The following is a 19,576-nucleotide window of genomic DNA, read 5'->3' as shown; positions in this document are numbered from 1 at the left end:
CCCATATAAAGCCTCTGCTCTTGAACCTCACAAGCTCCCACACCAAAGGCTATTGAGTAAACTTAGCAGTCATGGGATAACGGGATATGTTCATGTGTGAATTGGTAACAGGAAACAGAGGGTAGGAATAAATGGACAGTTTTCACAATGGAGGGAAGTAAGAAGTGGTGTCCCTCATGGGTCTGTATTGGGACCAGTGCTCTTTAACTTATTCATAAATGCTCTAGAAATTGGGATAAACAGTGGTGTGGCCAGATTTCCAAAGGACACTAAACTATTTAGGGTAGTGATATCTGAAATAGATTGTGAGGAGATCCTAAAAGTTCTCTCCAAACTAGTGAGTGGGTGACAAAATGGCAAATGTGGTTCAATATAAGCAAGTGTAAAGTGATGCATATTGGGGCAAAAACCCTATCTTCACATATATGCTTGATGGGATCTGAGCTGTCTGTGACTGTGACAGGAGAGAGATCTTGGGGTCATGGTGGACAGCTCATTGAAAGTGTCGAATCAGTGCATGGCAGATATGAAAAAGGCAAATTCCATGCTAGAGATCATTAGGAAGGGGATTGGAAATAAAAATGCTAATATTAAAATGCCCTTACACAAACCTATGGTGCGGCCACATTTGGAGTTCTGCATACAGTACTGGTCACTGTATCTTAAGAAGGACATTATAGAACAGGAAAAGGCGCAGAAGAGGGCAACCAAGATCATCAGGGGCCTGGAGTACCTTCCTTATGAGGCAAGGCTACAGCATCTAGGTCTTTTTAGTTTGGAAAAGAGGCAACTACAGGGAGATATGATAGAGGTGTATAGAATTATGCATGGAGTAGAGAGAGTAGACAGAGAGTAATTTTTCTCCCTCTCTCACAACACTAGAACCAGGGACTATCCCATGAAAGTGATGGCCAGGAAACGTAGAACCAACAGAAGGAAGTACTTCTTCACACATCACATAATTAATCTATGGAATTCTCTGCCACAGGATGTGGTGATGGCCACCAGCTTGGATGGATTTAAAAAGGGCTTAAAGTAATTCATGGAGGGTAGGTCTAAATGGCTACTAGTCTGATGGCTATAGGTCACCTCCAACCTCAGAGGCAAGATGCCTCTCAATACCAGTTGCAGGGGAACAACAACAGGAGAGAGGACATGCCCTCACCTCTTGCCTGTGGGCTTTTCAGAGGCATCCAGTGGGCCCCTGTGGGGAAAAAGATGCTGGACTAGATAGGCCTTGGACCTGATGCAGAAGGGCTGTTCTTATGTTCTTGTTCACTGAGACTGGGCCATTCCCTATGTGGGATTGTCATGGGCAAGCCATTGCCTGGGAAACCTGGGATGGCCTCTTCCCCACTCCACCCCACCCATACCAGCATCTCACACAGAATTCCTCCACGATTGTCAGTGCTCAAACCCAGGCCAGGGGGTGTTTCCCCCATTGTTAATGGCACATGGAGTACAGTAATCCTTGGGATCTGGTGCTGAGCTAGCACCCTGCTGCTTCGGCAAGACTTTTGTCCCCCCAAGTCTTGGGCAGAGTCACCCCTTTGGGCATCATGCACAAAACAGCAGCTTGAGAACAGTTATCAAAGCTGCTCTTGATTCTTTTTTCTCTATCTCTTTCTCACCCTTATCTCCCCTCCTCCTGTCCTTATTCTAATGCCCACCAACTGCCAGGCTATCAGAGCCTTCACTTCCGCATCCCTTCCCCTCCCTCTCATTCCTTCTCTTTCTTCTCATCCCAGGAATTACCTTCACTCCCTGTGCAACTGCAGTTGTTCCACATATAATATGGAGGAACATTTCATCATATGAGCTTCTATAGTCCGAAGTAGTACGACTTCAGAAACAGATTTACCACCTCAGTGAGAACTAGACTGGTGCTACTCCACGGCCCTAACAGCATATGCAGCTTTCTGGTGGGAGCTCTCAGCTTGAATTGTGGCCTTATGCAGTTACTCTGGGGAAAAACAGGGCTTACAGGAGGAAAAACCTTCTTGGTTCTAAGTATGTAGGACTGAGCCCACATAACATCATTGAGAGTGATGCTCACCTCCCCTATGTTCAGCTGCAGAGGATGAGTCATTTGCCACAGCCAAAAAGAAGTGGAACCCACTTATTTACTCCCCTTACCCAGTGTTTGTGAGTGTGTGTGTGTAAGCAAGTCTTTGAAGTCCCTTTTAAAAGGAGAAATATCTCAGAATATATACGTTTGATGAAGACATGAAGTGCACTGGTCAGCGATTAAGGAATGAGGGCCTGTATTACTCACTGTATATGGTTCCTGAATATTTTCTTCATCTCTCTGTCACTGATCCAATTTTATGAAATATTATCCCCAGCAACAATGGCCTATCAATCTACTTTTAGAAAGTAATTAAAACCTTTCTGCATTGAGAGAACATTTAATGTTTTCCGATTCTTAAGGGGTGGATAATTTTAGTTTATTGTTATTGTTAAACTTTTATTTCTAGGTTTTTATATTGGATGTTCATTGCAGTGTTGTAATTCTTTTTATTATAAACTGCTCTGAGTGTTCTAAAAAGGCACTATATAAATATGTTCAGTAAATAAAATGTTAGCAAATGTTTTCTCTTTTCACCACATTTCTGATCTACTAGGAAGGTTTTAGCTGTTCATTCCTTAAAATTCCTATTAAGCCCTTTGGCTCACCCCTCCCCCAAATCCTCATCCCCTCCTGAAACTAAGTCTGAATAACTGCATTTGCAAATATAATCTTCCTGTTGCTGAAGCTTGTCCTTTGTGTCACTCCTTTCCCCTCTGTTTCCCCCAACTGTGTCAACATTCAGATTGTAAGCACCTTGGGGCAAAGATCACTCTTCTTTTGCATTTTGTTAATCTGTAAAGGACACCCCACCACCACCACCACCACCCTGCACATCCTGCTGTGCTGCCTCATCCTGGTGGTGGGTGGTTGTTCCTGGGAGGGATGAGTGAAGTATGCCGGGAAGTATACTCCCGGTAGGGTCACCCAAGGCACGAAGGTCATTCCAGCTGCCCAGCTAAAGCAAGCAGGCACCTATATTAGGCAGCAGCGATATAGGAAGGTCCTGGAGGTGGATGATCACTTCAGTGACAATGACAAAGGCATCATTTCATACTGCGCAGTAGTATGAAATGCAATGGTAAACCGCTCCTGAATTTTACCAAGAAAACCACATGGATAGAAGTTGAAGAAAAGAGAGGAAGAGGATGACCAGCAGCAAGGTGCATGGACTTGATTACGACAGCAATGAATGTACCACTGAGAGACCTTAAAGGCCAAGTTGAAGACAGATCATCCTGGAGAGAATCTATCTATGTGGTCACTAAGAACTGACACCGACTTGATGGCACTCACTCACTCACTCAATCAATCAATCAAAGGACCATGACACTGATGGTGCTATTAAATCATCACCACCACTACCGTCAACTGTATGGCAGTTACTTTGAAAATCACCATAAGGGGGACTGTCATTGTATGGGTTGTTTATAATCACTGGTGATGTGAGAAGGCAAAAGCTACCATTGGCTTGCTGGCCCAGATTTCTAAGCCATTCCACAAGTGTGGCAATGGGAATCTCAGCGACCAGCTAGTCACATACTAGGAGAGTTTTTAAGCACCTGCTATGCTGCAAAGAGCCATTTGAAACCAACCTGATATAATTTCCTTTATATTCATAGCCACCAATAACATCAGAGAAACACTAGTTTGGACAGTCTAACTAATGGAGTTGTCTTCCATGAAGCTGTTAAAATTTTGTTCCAGAAGTGATCTATTAAAAGAAACCATTACTTAAGATGAAGAGTAATTGCACATACCATTTTCCTCCCCTGAAATTAGTGAAGAAGCCTTTACGTCAATTATGAATGGTTATATACAAATTACGGATCATGCAAAGCATCCAAAATAGAAACCACCATGGAGTGTATTAATGAAGAACAGGAAAGACTACTGAACAAAAGCCGATTGAGGTATATTGGAAGAAGGTTTTCAGCAAATAAATAAATAAATGTCAGCTGGAGCACCTGGTATCAAAAGAAAATTCTTCGGAATAAGGAGGCTATGGAGAAATTTAATGGGAGTTTATTTATTCATTACTGCAGATGACTGTGATATACCAGTGCTCTAAACTCCCCATGGGCTTCTGGTCCATCTAGCCCGGTCCTGACTGGCAATGACTCTCCTGGGTTGCAGCCCTGAGATCTCTTTAACTGGAGAAACCAAGGGTTGGACTTGAGATCATCTGCGTGCAGAATTTGTGCTCTGTGACTGAGCTATTGGCTTCCTCCTATTGGGGTGGGGTGGGTGATAGGGGCAACCATCTAGGACCACGAACTGAGAAACTGTTTAATATCTCTAGAAGTATAATGTCCAAATAAATACATCCCAGAGTTTGAGGTCTTGAAAATGAATGAAGTATTCCTTGAAACTGCTCACATTCTCACAGAAATATTGCCCCTATACAGGTTGAGTATTCCTGATCTGGACATCCGAAATCCAGAATGCTCTAGAATCTGGAAACCACCATGGCTTTTTTTTAGTAAGTACAAAACATTATTTTCACATGGAATCTGAATTTCATTTCCACCTAAAATGCCATGTTTGAGTCTAACATGACCAGCAACATTATTGCACTGAACATTTTTTCACAATTAGTTTTCATTACATTTACAGCTACCTGTAGTTATTGTAAATTCAGTGCTTATTTGTTTTTATACTTAAAAATAAAACCTAAAAACAACAACAACAACAGTGTACATAACCTTTCATGTTTAGACTTGGATCCCATGCCCAAGATATCTCATTACAGTATGCAAATATTCCAAAATCGGGAAAAGTCCAAAATCCAGAACACTTCTGGTCCCAAGCAGTCCGGATAAGGGGTATTGTATATATTTTGAATATATTTTGAATATATATATGTTGTATTGTATATATTTTGAACAGGATACAAAGCATGCAAAGCATATTCATATGAACCATCTGAATATTCCCTGGTCCCAGCAGCTCTTGTTTACATGATAAATTTGCTTGCCAAACCCTGTGTTCCAATCATCCTCAAATGCTCTTGTGGAGATGTTGGTTAATATGTAAACAGAGAATGCTATTTTTCCTATTGGATCTTCCTGTTCAAACCACAGCTGTCCTCTTGTACACAGTGTATTATTAAACCTTCTAGGAAGGTTGAAGTTAATAACCAGTTTCTCTAAAGAAACATTCTTCTTTTTTGCGTACAAAGGGATTTATTATCTAAAGTCGCACAGACAGCAAACTTTGTGGCTGTAAAATAAATCAGCCTGTTGTCATCTTAGAGAGGTGGGCCAAGTGTCTGGCAAATGTAATGTGGGCATTAAAGGAGAGAAGGATTTTCACGGAAGCCACTGCAGGGCAATACATGCTCATCCTGAAGAACTTTTGGCCAGGCTTGCCAGGTCCTGACCCAACCATTTTTTTAGTAATGACTTTTCATTACTACTTGGCAAGGAGGATTTGGGCAGATGTAATTTCAACCACCATTATTACATAAGCTACAAAGCAATGGCTTCTCCTGCCATTCTTATTCCTACCTAACTGTCCAAAAATACTGGCCATGTTTACATGCTTATGGCGGAAAGTAGGTTTTAGTGGTGGAAATGAGTGCTGTGGTGAGTTAGTCTTTATGACCAACAACACATATGCTCAACCACACACCCCACCACTGGCAAGGAAATTGCACAGAAATCCCTTAAAAGTTCCGAAGCTTCAGTTTTCTGTTCAAGCTTTGCAACTTGATGGCACTACAAATTGAGGTTGTGCCCACAACCTCTTTTCTTGGAGCCAGGGAGGGACAGGGGGTGGATCACTCCTGCCTTCCATCACATGATTCAGACTGAAGCCCTGTTTGCCACACAGCACTCATAGACAAGTGTCACCGCGGCAGGCAGTGTGGCAGCACAGAGGCCAGAGAAGGACACCCAGCCTCCAGATACCCCTCAATAAACCGTGTGATGAACACAGTGCATTAAGTTGGGTGCTCTAAGTGCTGGACTCTGTGTCTGCTTGGTCTGCATGCAGCCCGAGTACACAGACAACCCTGTACCTGGGGTAAAGGGTTCACTCGCACCCTTTAACTCAAGTTAAAGCCAGAGGTAGATTCCTGGGTTTATAGGGGAGCCAGTGCTAGGAACGGCATCAATCCTGGCACTTCACATGGGCAGCCAAAACCCAGCCTGGGTTTAGCTGCTCATGTGAACAGCCTCATTGGCTGTGAATTCTTAAGCTATTCATGAGACCTTCACAACTTGTAACTCACCAAGCCATCAAGCCATGTATATTGACCCACCAAGGACCTGATGCAGGGGTGTAGCAAGGTTGGAGGGGGCCCAGAGACAAGATTTTAAAATGGGCCCCTCGCTGATATACACACACAAACACACTTGACAATATATAGTGCACTCACACTCACATCCCCATTATGAATACGGTGAATATCTAGTTCACATGGAATCTAGTTTTTTTACTCTCAGCTCCTGCCGATCTCCAAGAGACTCAATATAATTCACAGGGGGTGCAACATGGGCGGGTGGGGAGTCATGTGATGTGCCTCTGGGGGGCCCCTCGAGGCAGTGGGGCCCCAAGACGACTGCCTCCCCTTGCCTAATGGTAGTTACGCCCCTGACCTGATGGCTCCCCAGAAAACCCCTCTTTCCTGGAACTGCAAAAATAGGAGTATTGTCGAGCTCATGTCCATGTCAATTGAATTCTCACAAATTGAGTTTGGCTTGGTGGGTCACAGGTTAAACAGAAACAATGGCTGTTACAATATTGTCATAAAGGAGTTTAATTGTGTAAATGTCTCATGTATTAACCCAGCGAACTGGACAAAGAGGCACCTTTTAGAATGGTGTCTCTCTTATGCTTAGCAGGTGGACAGCAATTGTCCCTGTTCAGCCCAGCCTAATGTCTCTACTCTGGCTGCTGCTAGTGTCTTCTTTGTGTTTCTTTTTATTTTGTAAGCCCCTTTTGGACAGCAAACCATCTTATCATTCCTTCTGCTGTGTAAGGACTTTGTGAACACATTTGTTGAGATGTGGTACATAAGTATTCTAAATAATGATAAAATATTCACCATGAGAAGAAAGGAACTAGAGAGATGGTTCAATATGATGACTAATAGATATTCACAGTGATCCAAGATAATTTTTAATCCCCAAGCAGAGGAGCAACACTGATCAAAATACCTACTTTTTCTCTTTGTTTGTTTGTCTCTGGCAGCCCATTCATTTTTTATTAGGAATTGTAACTACAGGGTCATATTCATAATCACAAAATGCTTGAATAACATACAATTTTAAACGTGGAGGCACTTCACACGATTACTGTGAAGCGCCTCGATAAGGTTTGCAGGGAGAGTGGGCTTAGCCCGCTCTCCCTGCCGACAATCATGCCCGGAGCTCTGGGCAGCCGGATTGGCCATCCACACAACTACTGGCTCCATCATGGAGCTGGTGGGGGCTGCAGGGATTGGGGGCCACCTGGACCCCGGAAGTCCCAGGATGTCCTGTGCAAGTGTGCGGGGCATTCGGGGGGGGGGGAACCCCAAGCCTGGGAGGCTGCTTGCAGCCTCCTGGTCAAGGGTCTACTCATGTGTCGCCGCATGCAATAAAATGAGGTTAACGGAGTGCTTGCTCCATTAACCTCATTTAAGGGGAGGGTGAATTAGGCAGGCTAGCCACCTGGGGAGACCAGCAGGCTCGCCCATGAGACCGGTGGTTCCCACGATTGGTAGGAAGCAGGCTAGGCTCCCTTAGCCCGCTTTCTACTGATTATGGGAATAGCTTCATTGTCTATGATAACAAAAAGAGAATGTTTCAAGTTTATACCACACCATCCACATTATTTGGATGCTGACATGAATATTTTTATTGTTATGATAATTTGGTCAATACAATCAATAAATTTTACCACATCAGCAACCAAGAAGAACTTGCATTCCTTTACTTTTTACAATATTACTTTATATATTTGTATTATTCAATTGCTCTGTTTCTCAAGCAGACTGCTGAACTGTGAACTTGGATCCAATAAAAAGCATCAGTTTGACTTTGTCCATTTAAAGTCTAGAATATTGACTGCAATACAGCTGGTTCCATTTTCTTGTTCTTTCTGAAGAAGATACAATTTTACATGGCTTGGGTTTCATAATGTAATTATCCAGTGGTAAAATGGAAATTAAAGGGCAAAGAAAAGAATTTGAGAGACTGCGGGGTAATGTTAGTTTAATAGATATCCAAGTCCATGTTAGGACAAATGTGAATATAGTTCTTTAAATGTCTTAAACTGACACCAAACATTAAACTTGTCTGGTGGCTATAGGCCATCTCCAGCCTCAGAGCCAAGATCCCTCTGAATGCCAGTTGCAGGGGAGTAGGAGAGAGGGCATGCCCTCACTTCTTGCCTGTGGACTTTTCAGAGGCATCTGGTGGGCCACTGTGCAAAACAGGATGCTGGACTGGATGGGCCTTGGGCCTAAATAGCAGGGCTATTCTTATGTTCTTATGAAGAATTTTACAAGCTGTAACCAGAAGTCTGTGAGGAAGTTCTTTGTTGTTTCCTATTTCCTAGTGATGCCATAGGCCCTGACAACTTTCCTCTTGCAGACATTGAGCTTAAGCTTCTTGGTACTCTCTCGACAACAATGGAAGGAAAGGGTGAATGGCTGCATATGAGTAGCTGAATGGCTGTGTGTGCATTGCCAAGCAGGCCAATGGAAAACAAATGCACTATATGGCTAGATGACTGGCAATGCATAGATTGCCTGACCGTCTGGGGAGATGTGAAGGGTGAGGCACCACTTCTGTTATAGTGGACTGAACACACAGATTAGTTTGGGCAGTTGTTAGAGAAAGGGCAGGAAGTCAGGCTGGGCCATTGGTGAAATCACAGAGATTGGCCAGCAAAACATTATAAAAACTTCCTGTTTTGAACTGTAGCAGATTCTAGATACTGGAGAAACTTTGAGCTGGCACATTGAGGTTATGTCTGTTTCCTGTCTATTCCTCTTCAGCTTTCCTCACATTTTAGCCCAAGCCATAAAGCTTGCCCTCCACCCTTTGGTTCCAGCCCTGGATAATGGTAATCACATTTCATGCTTCATGGTATAAGCAGATCACCAAGGAGTTAGAGGGGAAGTTATTTTGCCTTTGCTGCATGTACAATTGTGGAAAGGGCTCTCTAATCCTCAGAAAGCACTGCTTCTTTTAGAGAATAAATATTAGCCTAGATTGAGTAATGAAGTGTTTTTAGTTAGAAAAATCCCCAAGACAGCTTAGCTTGATTGTTCACAAGGTGTACAGAATCAGGGTGAGCACTCTGATGACCCAGCCCCCAGTCAATGATACAGATGAAGAGAATTTGTCAACAGAGGATGATTTCAAGAGTAGAAATGCATATCTCATCATTTCCCAGCCACCATAATTAGTGGGGTCTGAAGGTGGTCGATCAGGGGACTCAGTGGAGTAGAGGAAAGCATCATCATATATTCAGCCCTTGCCGTTCCTGCTTGTTCCAGTGCAGAAACTCCTGTACCTACCTGGAGAACAGAATCAACTCTCCAGATACCCTGTAGGTTTCCTTATTTTTGCATATAGGCTTGGTTCACACTATCATATAAATCTAGGTTTAATATGTTTTACTGACATTAGCATAATTGTGTGAACCCATGCCAAGTCTCAGATTCATCTTGGGCCATAAACCACCTTGGTGTGAGTTTACACAATCACACAAATGTTAGTAATCCACATTAAACTGAGATTCGAACAATTGTGTGCCCCCTAATTTGAAATGTCAGATAAACTACACAGAAGCAATTCATTACAGAAGGACACACGCATAGCATGGTCCCTGACATAAGGTAGCATTAGGAAACAAGCAACTATAAGTATCTTCTTCAAACATCAGTGCTTGGAGTCAAGCTTCTCTGATTGCCCTGCTAACAACAATAGCATGTCTAAAATGATTCAGTCTGGCTCTGATCTTATCTTGGTCCCTTTCTCATGACTGACAGCTGGGTAGGATGAGCATCCAGCCAGGATTCCAGGGACCCATGCACACTCCTGAGAACTGTCATGTGTTGATAAACATCAAGTTAGGAGGATGGGAAAGTGAATAAATGTACCTCTGTACATATCTGTACCCATGTATACTATACACTCAGACTAGCGTTGAATGCAGGGGCGGAGCTAGCACTGTTCCAGAGTGTATTCTCTCTTTAGTAGAATAGGGTCCAATAAAAACTGTTGTTGGGCCGCTCTCACCCTAGCTATGAGATTGGAGTGTTATTTGATTAAAAAAAAAACCTGATCAAAGCCACGTATCAATATCAGTCCTCTCAAGCTTCTCCCATGGTCTGGATCTATCAATCGAATCAAAGACTGAGGTAAGGTCAACAAACTCAACATAAAGATGTTTTAAATGGTCATTAAGATATTTCTGTTCCAGGGGCTTCAAGGTGTGCTAGCTGTGATTGGGGTAGGGTGGCAATGGCCAGGTGACATCATTTACCCAGCATTGTATCAAGGGTGAAGGAAAAGCATGACCTGCCCCACTGCAAGGGTCCTTCAGTGTTCCGCGAGATGGGTGTTTACCTGCCTGAGACACCCTTAAGACCTCCCGCTGTGGGTCCACTTGCAAGGCTATTGGGAGGCAGTGACATATCAGGGCAGCAAGCTAGTGCTGGTGCATGTACAGAGTGCATGGTCCCTGCGCCAGCTTTGCAACAGCAGGCACCCCAGGGGCCTGGGCAAATGGGTAAAGGGTCTACTGGTGCAGCTCCACAGTGGTCACCATGGAAAGGTTTTTCTAATGCATGCCACCCCAAAGGCGGTTACAAAGGTGGTCCGGGTACACACATAGAAATGCACTGACCCTTTCTGCTCCTCCCCTCCCAAAAGAAAGGCACCATACAAGGGAGTGCTGCACATGCACACTCATGCTGGGGCTGCATAGAGGCAAAATATCAGAGTGGGGAGACTAGAGGTGATGCCCATGTGCCAACCGCTGCTTCTGAACAGCAGAGTGGAGGGATGGGCGAGAAGAACCTCACCCCATCCTCCTCCACATAGGCAGATCACCACCCAGATCACAGCTGGCACATGATCAATTTCCTGTCCTTCTACCTCATTTTTTGCCAACATATGACTGCTCTCGGGAGCGTGCACAGGGCTTGGTGCCTGGCTGTACATTCCCCCGACCCAGCTGTCAGCTGTGAGAAGGGGCTTAATCTCTCATTGCTAATTTTGCCTTTCTTGCTTCTGCCTGGCAGACTTTGATACAATCACTGCATTTCTTTCTGGCTAAACAAATGTTGTATCCTCTGCCCTGAATTTTGTGGGCTCCAGGGGCTCCAGTTGGTGTCCTGATTAATGCCTGCTCTCCTATGTCTAGGGGGCTGAAGAGTCCTCCTGGGGGCTTCTGTTGCTGATTAACTACCTGCTCAAGGCACCAAAGAATAGAAGGCAGCAATGAGCTCAATGGGATATCTATTGGAAATGAGACCCACGTGCCACCAGCTTCACATTACATCAGTGTTCATCCAATGTGATGTGTTAATCAGGCTAAAATATGAGGTGTGGTGTAGTGTGTTAATCCAGGCTAAAATATTGTGCCTGATTATGCCTCAGTCTTCTGCCTGTTTCTGGTCCTTTTCACGTTCCCACATAATGATGTTCTCATCTTGGTCCAACTCTTAAAACAGCCATTGCTTGCAGTTTCAGTTCCAAATCAAGATTAGTTTTAGGACACTCTTCAGATTTGAGCATCTGCTATTTTCTAACATCTGGTCTGTCACAACTCCTAGATCCAATCCTGACTGCCTCACAGTTCCAGATGCATTTTTTATTTTCCTCATTATTAACTCTGATGGGCTACAGACAAATGCCTATCACTGATAAGCAGACATCTACCCCTTCCCTTTTTGGTCCCTGCAGTTCAGTTGGGATTGAGCTTTGATAATAGTTTATCACATCTTCACAGACATAGCCCCCTTTCTCAGAGCCTTTTGACATACTCCAAGCAGTCATGAATCTCCATAGGACTAATGGATTACATGGGCACCACATCACAAGCATAGCAGCTGGTTCCTCTTTAACATGCTGGTATTCTGGTGGGAGGGTAAACTAACAGGATAAAATGCACGGCTGGCTGACTTCTTGTCCTAAAATCCAATGAAGTAAGGCATTTGTTCAGTTAAGTGAAACAAGTATACAATAAATACAAGTGAAAAGAAGTGGAAGCCTTAATTCAAGCCTATGCTGTGATGTAAAGTTCAGAGGTTGATATACAGGCTGCATTCACACGTAACGTGAAACCAGAAGTTAATTTTTGTCTAACCGTGAATTGCACTGCAGACATACGCCCACTGTGGTTTGGCAGACTCTGTTCAGGGCAGGGTGCCCCCCCCCACCAGCCGCATCCCAGGCAGCCATGTGCTGCTCACATCGCCAGACTACAGGCAGGTTGTCAGCATGTCATCCAGGCGGCCACCATCGGCCATGATCCCCAAGGGAGCATGTCAATCATGCTCGGGTCATTCTGGCTTTGCCAGGCAGCTTAGTCAGGCCCATGATAGTTTAACCCCTTCCTCACTGTATTCACAGCAAAGTTCTTGCTATAAATCTGCAACAGAGCATTGACTCACATGCTAATTTTTTCATAGGCAGGACTGGTGAGGGGTACATCCACATGGAGGGGGTTTGGGGGGCATTCATCATGGCGGGCATGTAATTCTTGAGGCTTCTAGGGATTTATCTGGATATGGGTAATGTTGGGGGGTGGCGGGGAAGGCCCTTGCCATTCTCCTGTCCATGGTTGCCAAATATCCCACCTTACCCTCTGGTTTCTGACCCAAATGATCCATGGATTGACACACCTCCTGGCTCATTTAAAGAAACCTGGGCCTGCAGTGCTATCCATTCTGTACATAGCAAGTGTGAGTGTGGGGGGTGCACCCACCTCCACAAGTGCAATGTTCACCCAGGTACCAGAGTGCAGCTTTGAGGTGAGTAGAGAGGAACATAGGAAGCTGCCATAGTCAGACCATTGGTCCATCTAGCTCAGTATTGTCTACACAGACTGGCAGCAGCATCTCCAAGGTTGCAGGCAGAAATATCTCTCAGACCTATCTTAGAGATGCCAGGGAGGGAACTTGGAACCTAGCTGCTCTTCCCAGAGCATCTCCATCCCCTAAAGGAAATATCTTATGTGCTCACACATCAAGTCTCCCATTCATGCAAACAGGGCAGACCCTGCTTAGATAAGGGGGCAAGTCATGCATGCTACCACAAGACCAGCTCTCCTCTTGTAGTAGCCCAGTCTTGGTGGCTTTAATAAAGGCTGCCCGAGAGTGTTATATGGGGAAATTATTACTTATGGAACGAATGCTGTTTTTCTCTCTTGAAAAATGTTTAATATTAAATATAATATAATATTTATATTAAATACTATACATTTAATATATAAATATTGCTGCCAGTTCGTCCAAGCAAGTTCTGTTGACCTCGGAATAAGGTGTTGTTGGAAGCCATGCTGCTTTGGGGTCTTCTGTGGCTTGTAGCCTGACCTCACCAACTGGATATTTACAGAGCAGGGCCGGAAACAACAGACACTTGTGTACAAACAGCACAACTCCCATGCAGGAGCATAACCCATGCAGGAGCAGGTCACTGAGATCTGCTGGAAAGGTCCGTCTGCAGCTGCCAGTGGCTCGTCTGGTGGCCACTCAGGGATGGGTCTTCTCCGCTGCTGCCCCGAGGCTTTGGAATGCGTTCCCTAGTGAAATAAGAGCCTCTCCATCTCTGACAGCTTTTTAAAAGTCTTTAAAAACACATCTCTTCACCCAGGCTTTTAATTAATGTTGTTTTAATGGTTTTAATGCTGTTTTAAAATGTTATTTAAAAATTTTTAAATTGTTGTAATTTGTGTGCCCCGCCCCCCGCATTTTTTTGTCTTAACAAATGTTTTACTTTGTTTTTATTCTGTTGCAATCTGCCCAGAGACGTAAGTTTGGGGCACTATAAAAATGTTTTAATAAATAATAAAATAAAATAATTTAATTTAATTTTAATTTATTTTTTACATTTTATATCCCACTCTTTCTCCAAGGAGCCCAGAATGGTGTACTACATACTTAAGTTTTTCCTCACAACAACTCTGTGAAGTAGGTTAGGCTGAGAGAGAAGTGACTGACCCAGCAAGTATCATGGCTGAATGGGGATTTGAACTTGGGTCTCCCTGGTCCTAGTCCAGCACTCTAACCACTACACCACACTGGGTGTAGAGACTCTCTTTACAATTGGAAAGGACTGGAAGAGAAAAGCAAAAGAGAATATGATGAGGGAGCAGAGAAGCCCTTGGCAGAGCCCTGCTTTCATATCTTTTCAGCATAAAGAAATTAGGAAGGAATAATGGATTTTATCCAAAGGATGAAAGATTTCATCTCAAGGAAGAACTTATTTTCATACAAGTAAGAGATTCTTGGGGACCAGCGTTCACATCTGCCATCAATCTCTGGGTGAAGTCAGACTTGTGGTACATTCTAAATGTGATAGAAGCGATTTGAACACACATTCTATGCCCTGAAAACTGTACTGAATGTGTGTTCAAGCTAATTTCACCTTAATATTATGTACTTAGGATTGCCAATTTCCAGTGACAACCTGAAACCATCACTTGTCCTTAAGTTAGTTGTAGCTGCATTTTACTTTCTGTCTCACAATGAGATTTGAAGGGATAGCTACTGCCAAATTGGACAGTCTACCTTCCTCTCTGACTAATCTGTCTTGACATACAAAGGAAATACAGATCAATTGTGCTTGGATATGTGACAGGGAATATGCTTTACAATGATTCAGCTGAACTCCAGAAGTAACATCAATATTCATTCATGTCCTGTAATTAGCCAAGGTCCCGTGTGCATGTATTTGTGTATCTGGCCAAACTCAGGCTCCTTACAAGGGGGATTGGACACATTACATCCGTGCCAGAAGCCATTGATCTCTTGTGGGAACATGAGGCCATAATAGACACCCCCTCCTGCAAGATGTCTGCCAGTCATTTCCATAGAGAAGACGGCGCATGGCAAAAGAAGTGTGGGTGGAAATGTCTAATAAACTTAATTTCTAATAAAGTTAATTGGGCAATCCACATGTGCAGGAGCTCCTTAGACAAATCAGCACACATGAGGCTCTGAATAAAAGTGCTATTTAGAATTTCCTCAAAGTTTGGCTTAGGAGATACTTCCATGAAATTGAATGTAGGAACTGTCTGATAAATCAAATGATGAAACAATTTAGGACTTGCATCTAATGCACCTCCTGGATCTGCATGCGTGTTTAGGTTCATACCCTGCAACTTGACATTTTCTCCTGGAAAAAAGCTCCCTCTCCCCACATATTCTATTGCAAGCTGCTGGAAAATTTCCAGTAGAATTTCAAAAGCAATTAGCACTGTGTGGGCATGCAAGGACTTTGTTTCAGGAGAAAGTAAAAAAAGAAAAGAGAGCTATGGTATGCTTTTCTTGAATCACAGCCTAGCTCTGGAAGAGAAAAATATAGAAAACAGTGAGCTAGGTTTTGACTTTTAAATCCTAGAACATTTTGATTAGCTCATGAAACATACCAGCAATTAAATATAGTACATTCCTAGCAGTTTGACGTGCCTCTCCTTTTAGATTTCAAATTCTGCACCCTTTTCAGTGCTAAGCATCTTCTCTGGTAGAAGTTTCACCAGCAATAGAATATAAGTGAGGCGTTTACATGGGTTAAGTATTTTCTTCTTTATTATCTACATCCTGCAAGTCATTATTTCCTTGAAGAGGTCAGGAGTAATGGAATATTTTTGACCTGAGAAAATTTTCCATTCATATTAGGGTTCATAGTCCAAGCTTTCTATGCAGCTAAAAGAAAGCTGGTGCATGTGAAAGTGGAAGCAAGGCATTAAGGTAGCCAAAGAATGGCTCAGATTCAAGCATTTTTACGTAAAACACGATTATGCCAAGACTAATCCTTGTGCTCCACTGAAGAAAATGCCCTTTCTCAGGCCCTAAGATTTTAATCCTCTCTTCTTTTTCATCAAGTCGGTGTTGACTCCTGGTGACCACAGAGCCCTGTGGTTTTCTTTGGTAGAATACACGAGGCGTTTACCATTGCCATCACCTGCGCAGATTGAGATGATGCCTTTCAGCATCTTCCTATATTGCTGCTGCCCGATATAGGTGTTTCCCATAGTCTGGAAAACATACCAGTGGGGGATTTGAACCAGCAACCTCTTTGCTCCCTAGTCAAGTTACTTCACTGTTGCGCCATTAGGTGGCTTCCTCCCTTCTAATCCACTCCAAAATATGTCTTCTGGCTCTTGGAGGACTGTAGGCTTTTGGCACCTTGGAGGAGCAAGCTCCTACCTCTTAATCCACTGGATCAGTGGAGGAAGTCCAGTGATGGGGCTAGACACTTCTCTGTGCAATTCTTAGGACTGGATTATGGTCATTGAACCATTTATGATCCCTCTTCCTAGGTGCATTCAGGGTAGTTTGTTTCCTACACCTCTGATGGCAAAAGCATATTTTTTGTACTGAGTTCTCAAACATCTGGACACCCAAGTTTGAGAAGCCCTACCTTATTGGGTTGCTACCAGGGTGTTGCCATTACTTCTGGTATCTTGACAGCTAGACTGTCATGCACATTCAGGTCCTTTTCTACCTAGGGCCTAAGTATGGGAGAGGGAGTGGACATCCTGGGCCTGGAGACATGACCTAGTTGAAAGTTCTTTACCACAGGGTTGGGGGGATGATGCTAAATTGTAGTTCACACTAGAGGATGGTTATGAAAATTTATTTCCCTGAATCCATATGGAGTGTCCGGTTTTTGTTAGAGCTTGTGAGATTTGCTGGAGGCAGTTGGAACAGTATTAGAATGGAGTCATTCCTCTGCTAACTAGGCAAAGAAAATGGCACATTTAAAATGGTAGCTCTCTTATATTTATTTATTTATTTATTTTATTTAAACACCCTTGTATACCACCCAAAACATGCATCTATGGGCGGTTCACAATAAAATACAAATTAAAACAGAATTAAAATGTTAATACATTTAAAAATCTAACACCATGTTAAAACTATTAAAAACTGTAAATCTAATTAAAAGCCTAGGTGAGCAAATGTTTTTAGTAAGGGGATAGCAACTCTCCCTGTTTAACCCAGCACAGCATCCTTCCATTACCTGTTGCTGGTGTCTCCCTTTTGTTTCCTTTTTGATTATGAACCCCTTTGGGACAAGGAACCATTTTCACATTCCATTTGCTATATAAAATTGTTTATTGAAATGTGGTATATAAATATATTTTTAATAAGAATTAGAACAAACAACATTCTGAACACTGAGCTATTTTTCCAGGACACGATTTAATGAGTCAGACCTCTGTCACCCAGAGTCCATAGAGAACTGACTCTCGAACCCAGGGACAGGAAGCTGTGCTTAGTGGGTAGTTGCCATCAGTACTGCCAATTCTGACTGAAGCTATTCCTGGAAATTCCATTAAAATCTCTAAGATTGCTTTCAACAGCCAGCTGGACATTGATGCCAATTCCTGGAGACTCCATGAGGTTTCCCAGACAAGGGACTTTACTGTGGGAGGAAGTGTTGTAAGCTAGGATGAAAGTATATTGTTCACAATGCTGCTTTTTATTATGGTTTAGTATGGCTTGTTGCTATTTTTCAAACCTTGGCTTGTTCATATGGAAAGATTCTCCCTATCCATCCCACCCCTATCCGGCCAATATGGTTGCAGAGGAGGCGGGGACACCCTGCCTCCTGCTTCCTATTGGTGTATTCACCTGTGCTCAGGTAAGCAAGGAGTGAGTGCGTGTGTGCAGTTTCTTCTTCTTCTTCTTCAAATTTTTGGTTAAAAAAATATTTTTCTCCTAGTGCTCTTGTGCATCAAGTGCATCTGCATAGGAGCAAAGTCATCTATGGAGGGGGGCGGGAGGAGAAGAAAAAACAATCAAAGCCTGGTAATGGCTGAGCAGAGAGCTCTGAAATATGGCAGACAGTAATGGAGTCAAGTAAATTAGGTAATCAATTGATTTTTAATGAATTTTTTTCTTTAAAAATTCAGTGTTTCTCAGATGTCCAGTGCTCCCTCTAACAGGGATTCCCAGATCTTGTTTACAGCTCCCATAATCCCAAAGCAAAAGCCATTGTGGATGGGGAGTCAACAGCATCTGGGAAATCCTGTTAGAGGGAATACTGCAGATGTCTAGTTATTTTTCGCTGCCTCTCTCTGAGGTTAGTGTGATTTCAGTGCAATTTTTAAAAAAATCATTAAAATCAAGTAATTGCTCAATTTACTTGAAATTAAATTCACAGAGCATAGCCATCCTCCATGAACTGTGTGCCAAATTCCAGAGCTCTTTGCCCAGCTCTGAATTTTTTCTCTTTTCCTCATTGACTTGGTTTAAAATGGTATCTTTGCATGCTCTGGAGTGGCCTGGTTGTGCAACAACAAAAAACCCTCAAAGAGCAATAAGTACGACCAGGAAAAAATGCTCTGCAGATGCCATTTTGTTTTTCTGTTGGCATTTCATCTTCTGATTTTCTGATTATTTTAATGATAACTTTAACGGTATTTCTGGATTATAGCCAATCCTCAGCACAGTACAGCGTGTGAAAGCTGCTATGGATTTTGGATTTATCTGTTCATTGTTCTAGCACATTGCTGGCAGTGTGCAAGAGCACTCGGGGAATACACACACACACACACACACACACACACACACACACACACAATGGCCTGGAAGTGGACTGCAGGGCAAAGGAAACATGTGTGCCCACTTAGGATTTGAGGCAGGTGGAGGTGATACGACCCAAAGTCACTCTCAGGCAGGTAGCCACTGGGTCCCTTCATATTGTGCAGCAAAAATGCCAAAGTATCCCACACTGCCATTTTCAACATTCCCAAAGTGCAACTTTTAAAAATGCTTATATTCCATATTAGGGGCCAATCATCATTAAACATCATGAAAAAAACTGTTGACTGTATGAATGACAGTTTGCTGTTCCCGTACTGAAGTCTCTGTAAATCCCTTATTTTTATGAACTCCCTGCTACCCTATGCGTAATGAATTGCTGAGTAAATCACAGTTTGAAAAACATTCATGTCAGTCCTGGAGTTACAACCCTATCTGTCACTTGTGTTCTTGGATAATGGCCTATTGCTATGTCTGACTATAATTTCAAATCTGACTGCCAGAAAAGTGAAGACCTTAAAGAGAGAGAGAGAGAGAGAGAGAGAGAGAGAGAGAGAGAGAGAGAGAGAGAGAACGAACTAAAAAGTAAAAGGTCACCAACCAATTTTTTAAACAGACATAGCCTTTCATGGGATGGAGGAAAGAATACCATGTTACAAGTTTACAGCAGGCACAGAAAAATTATGCTTGGGCACTCTGCCCACCACAATCACCCCTGGACTAACACCAGATGTTATCAAGGACTTCCAGGGAGCAGTGTGCATCTATCACTTCTCTAACAGAGATGA

Source organism: Hemicordylus capensis, chromosome 3, assembly GCF_027244095.1.
Source record: "Hemicordylus capensis ecotype Gifberg chromosome 3, rHemCap1.1.pri, whole genome shotgun sequence".
Classification (NCBI taxonomy): Eukaryota; Metazoa; Chordata; class Lepidosauria; order Squamata; family Cordylidae; genus Hemicordylus; species Hemicordylus capensis.
Note: the sequence above shows the minus strand (reverse complement) of the source record.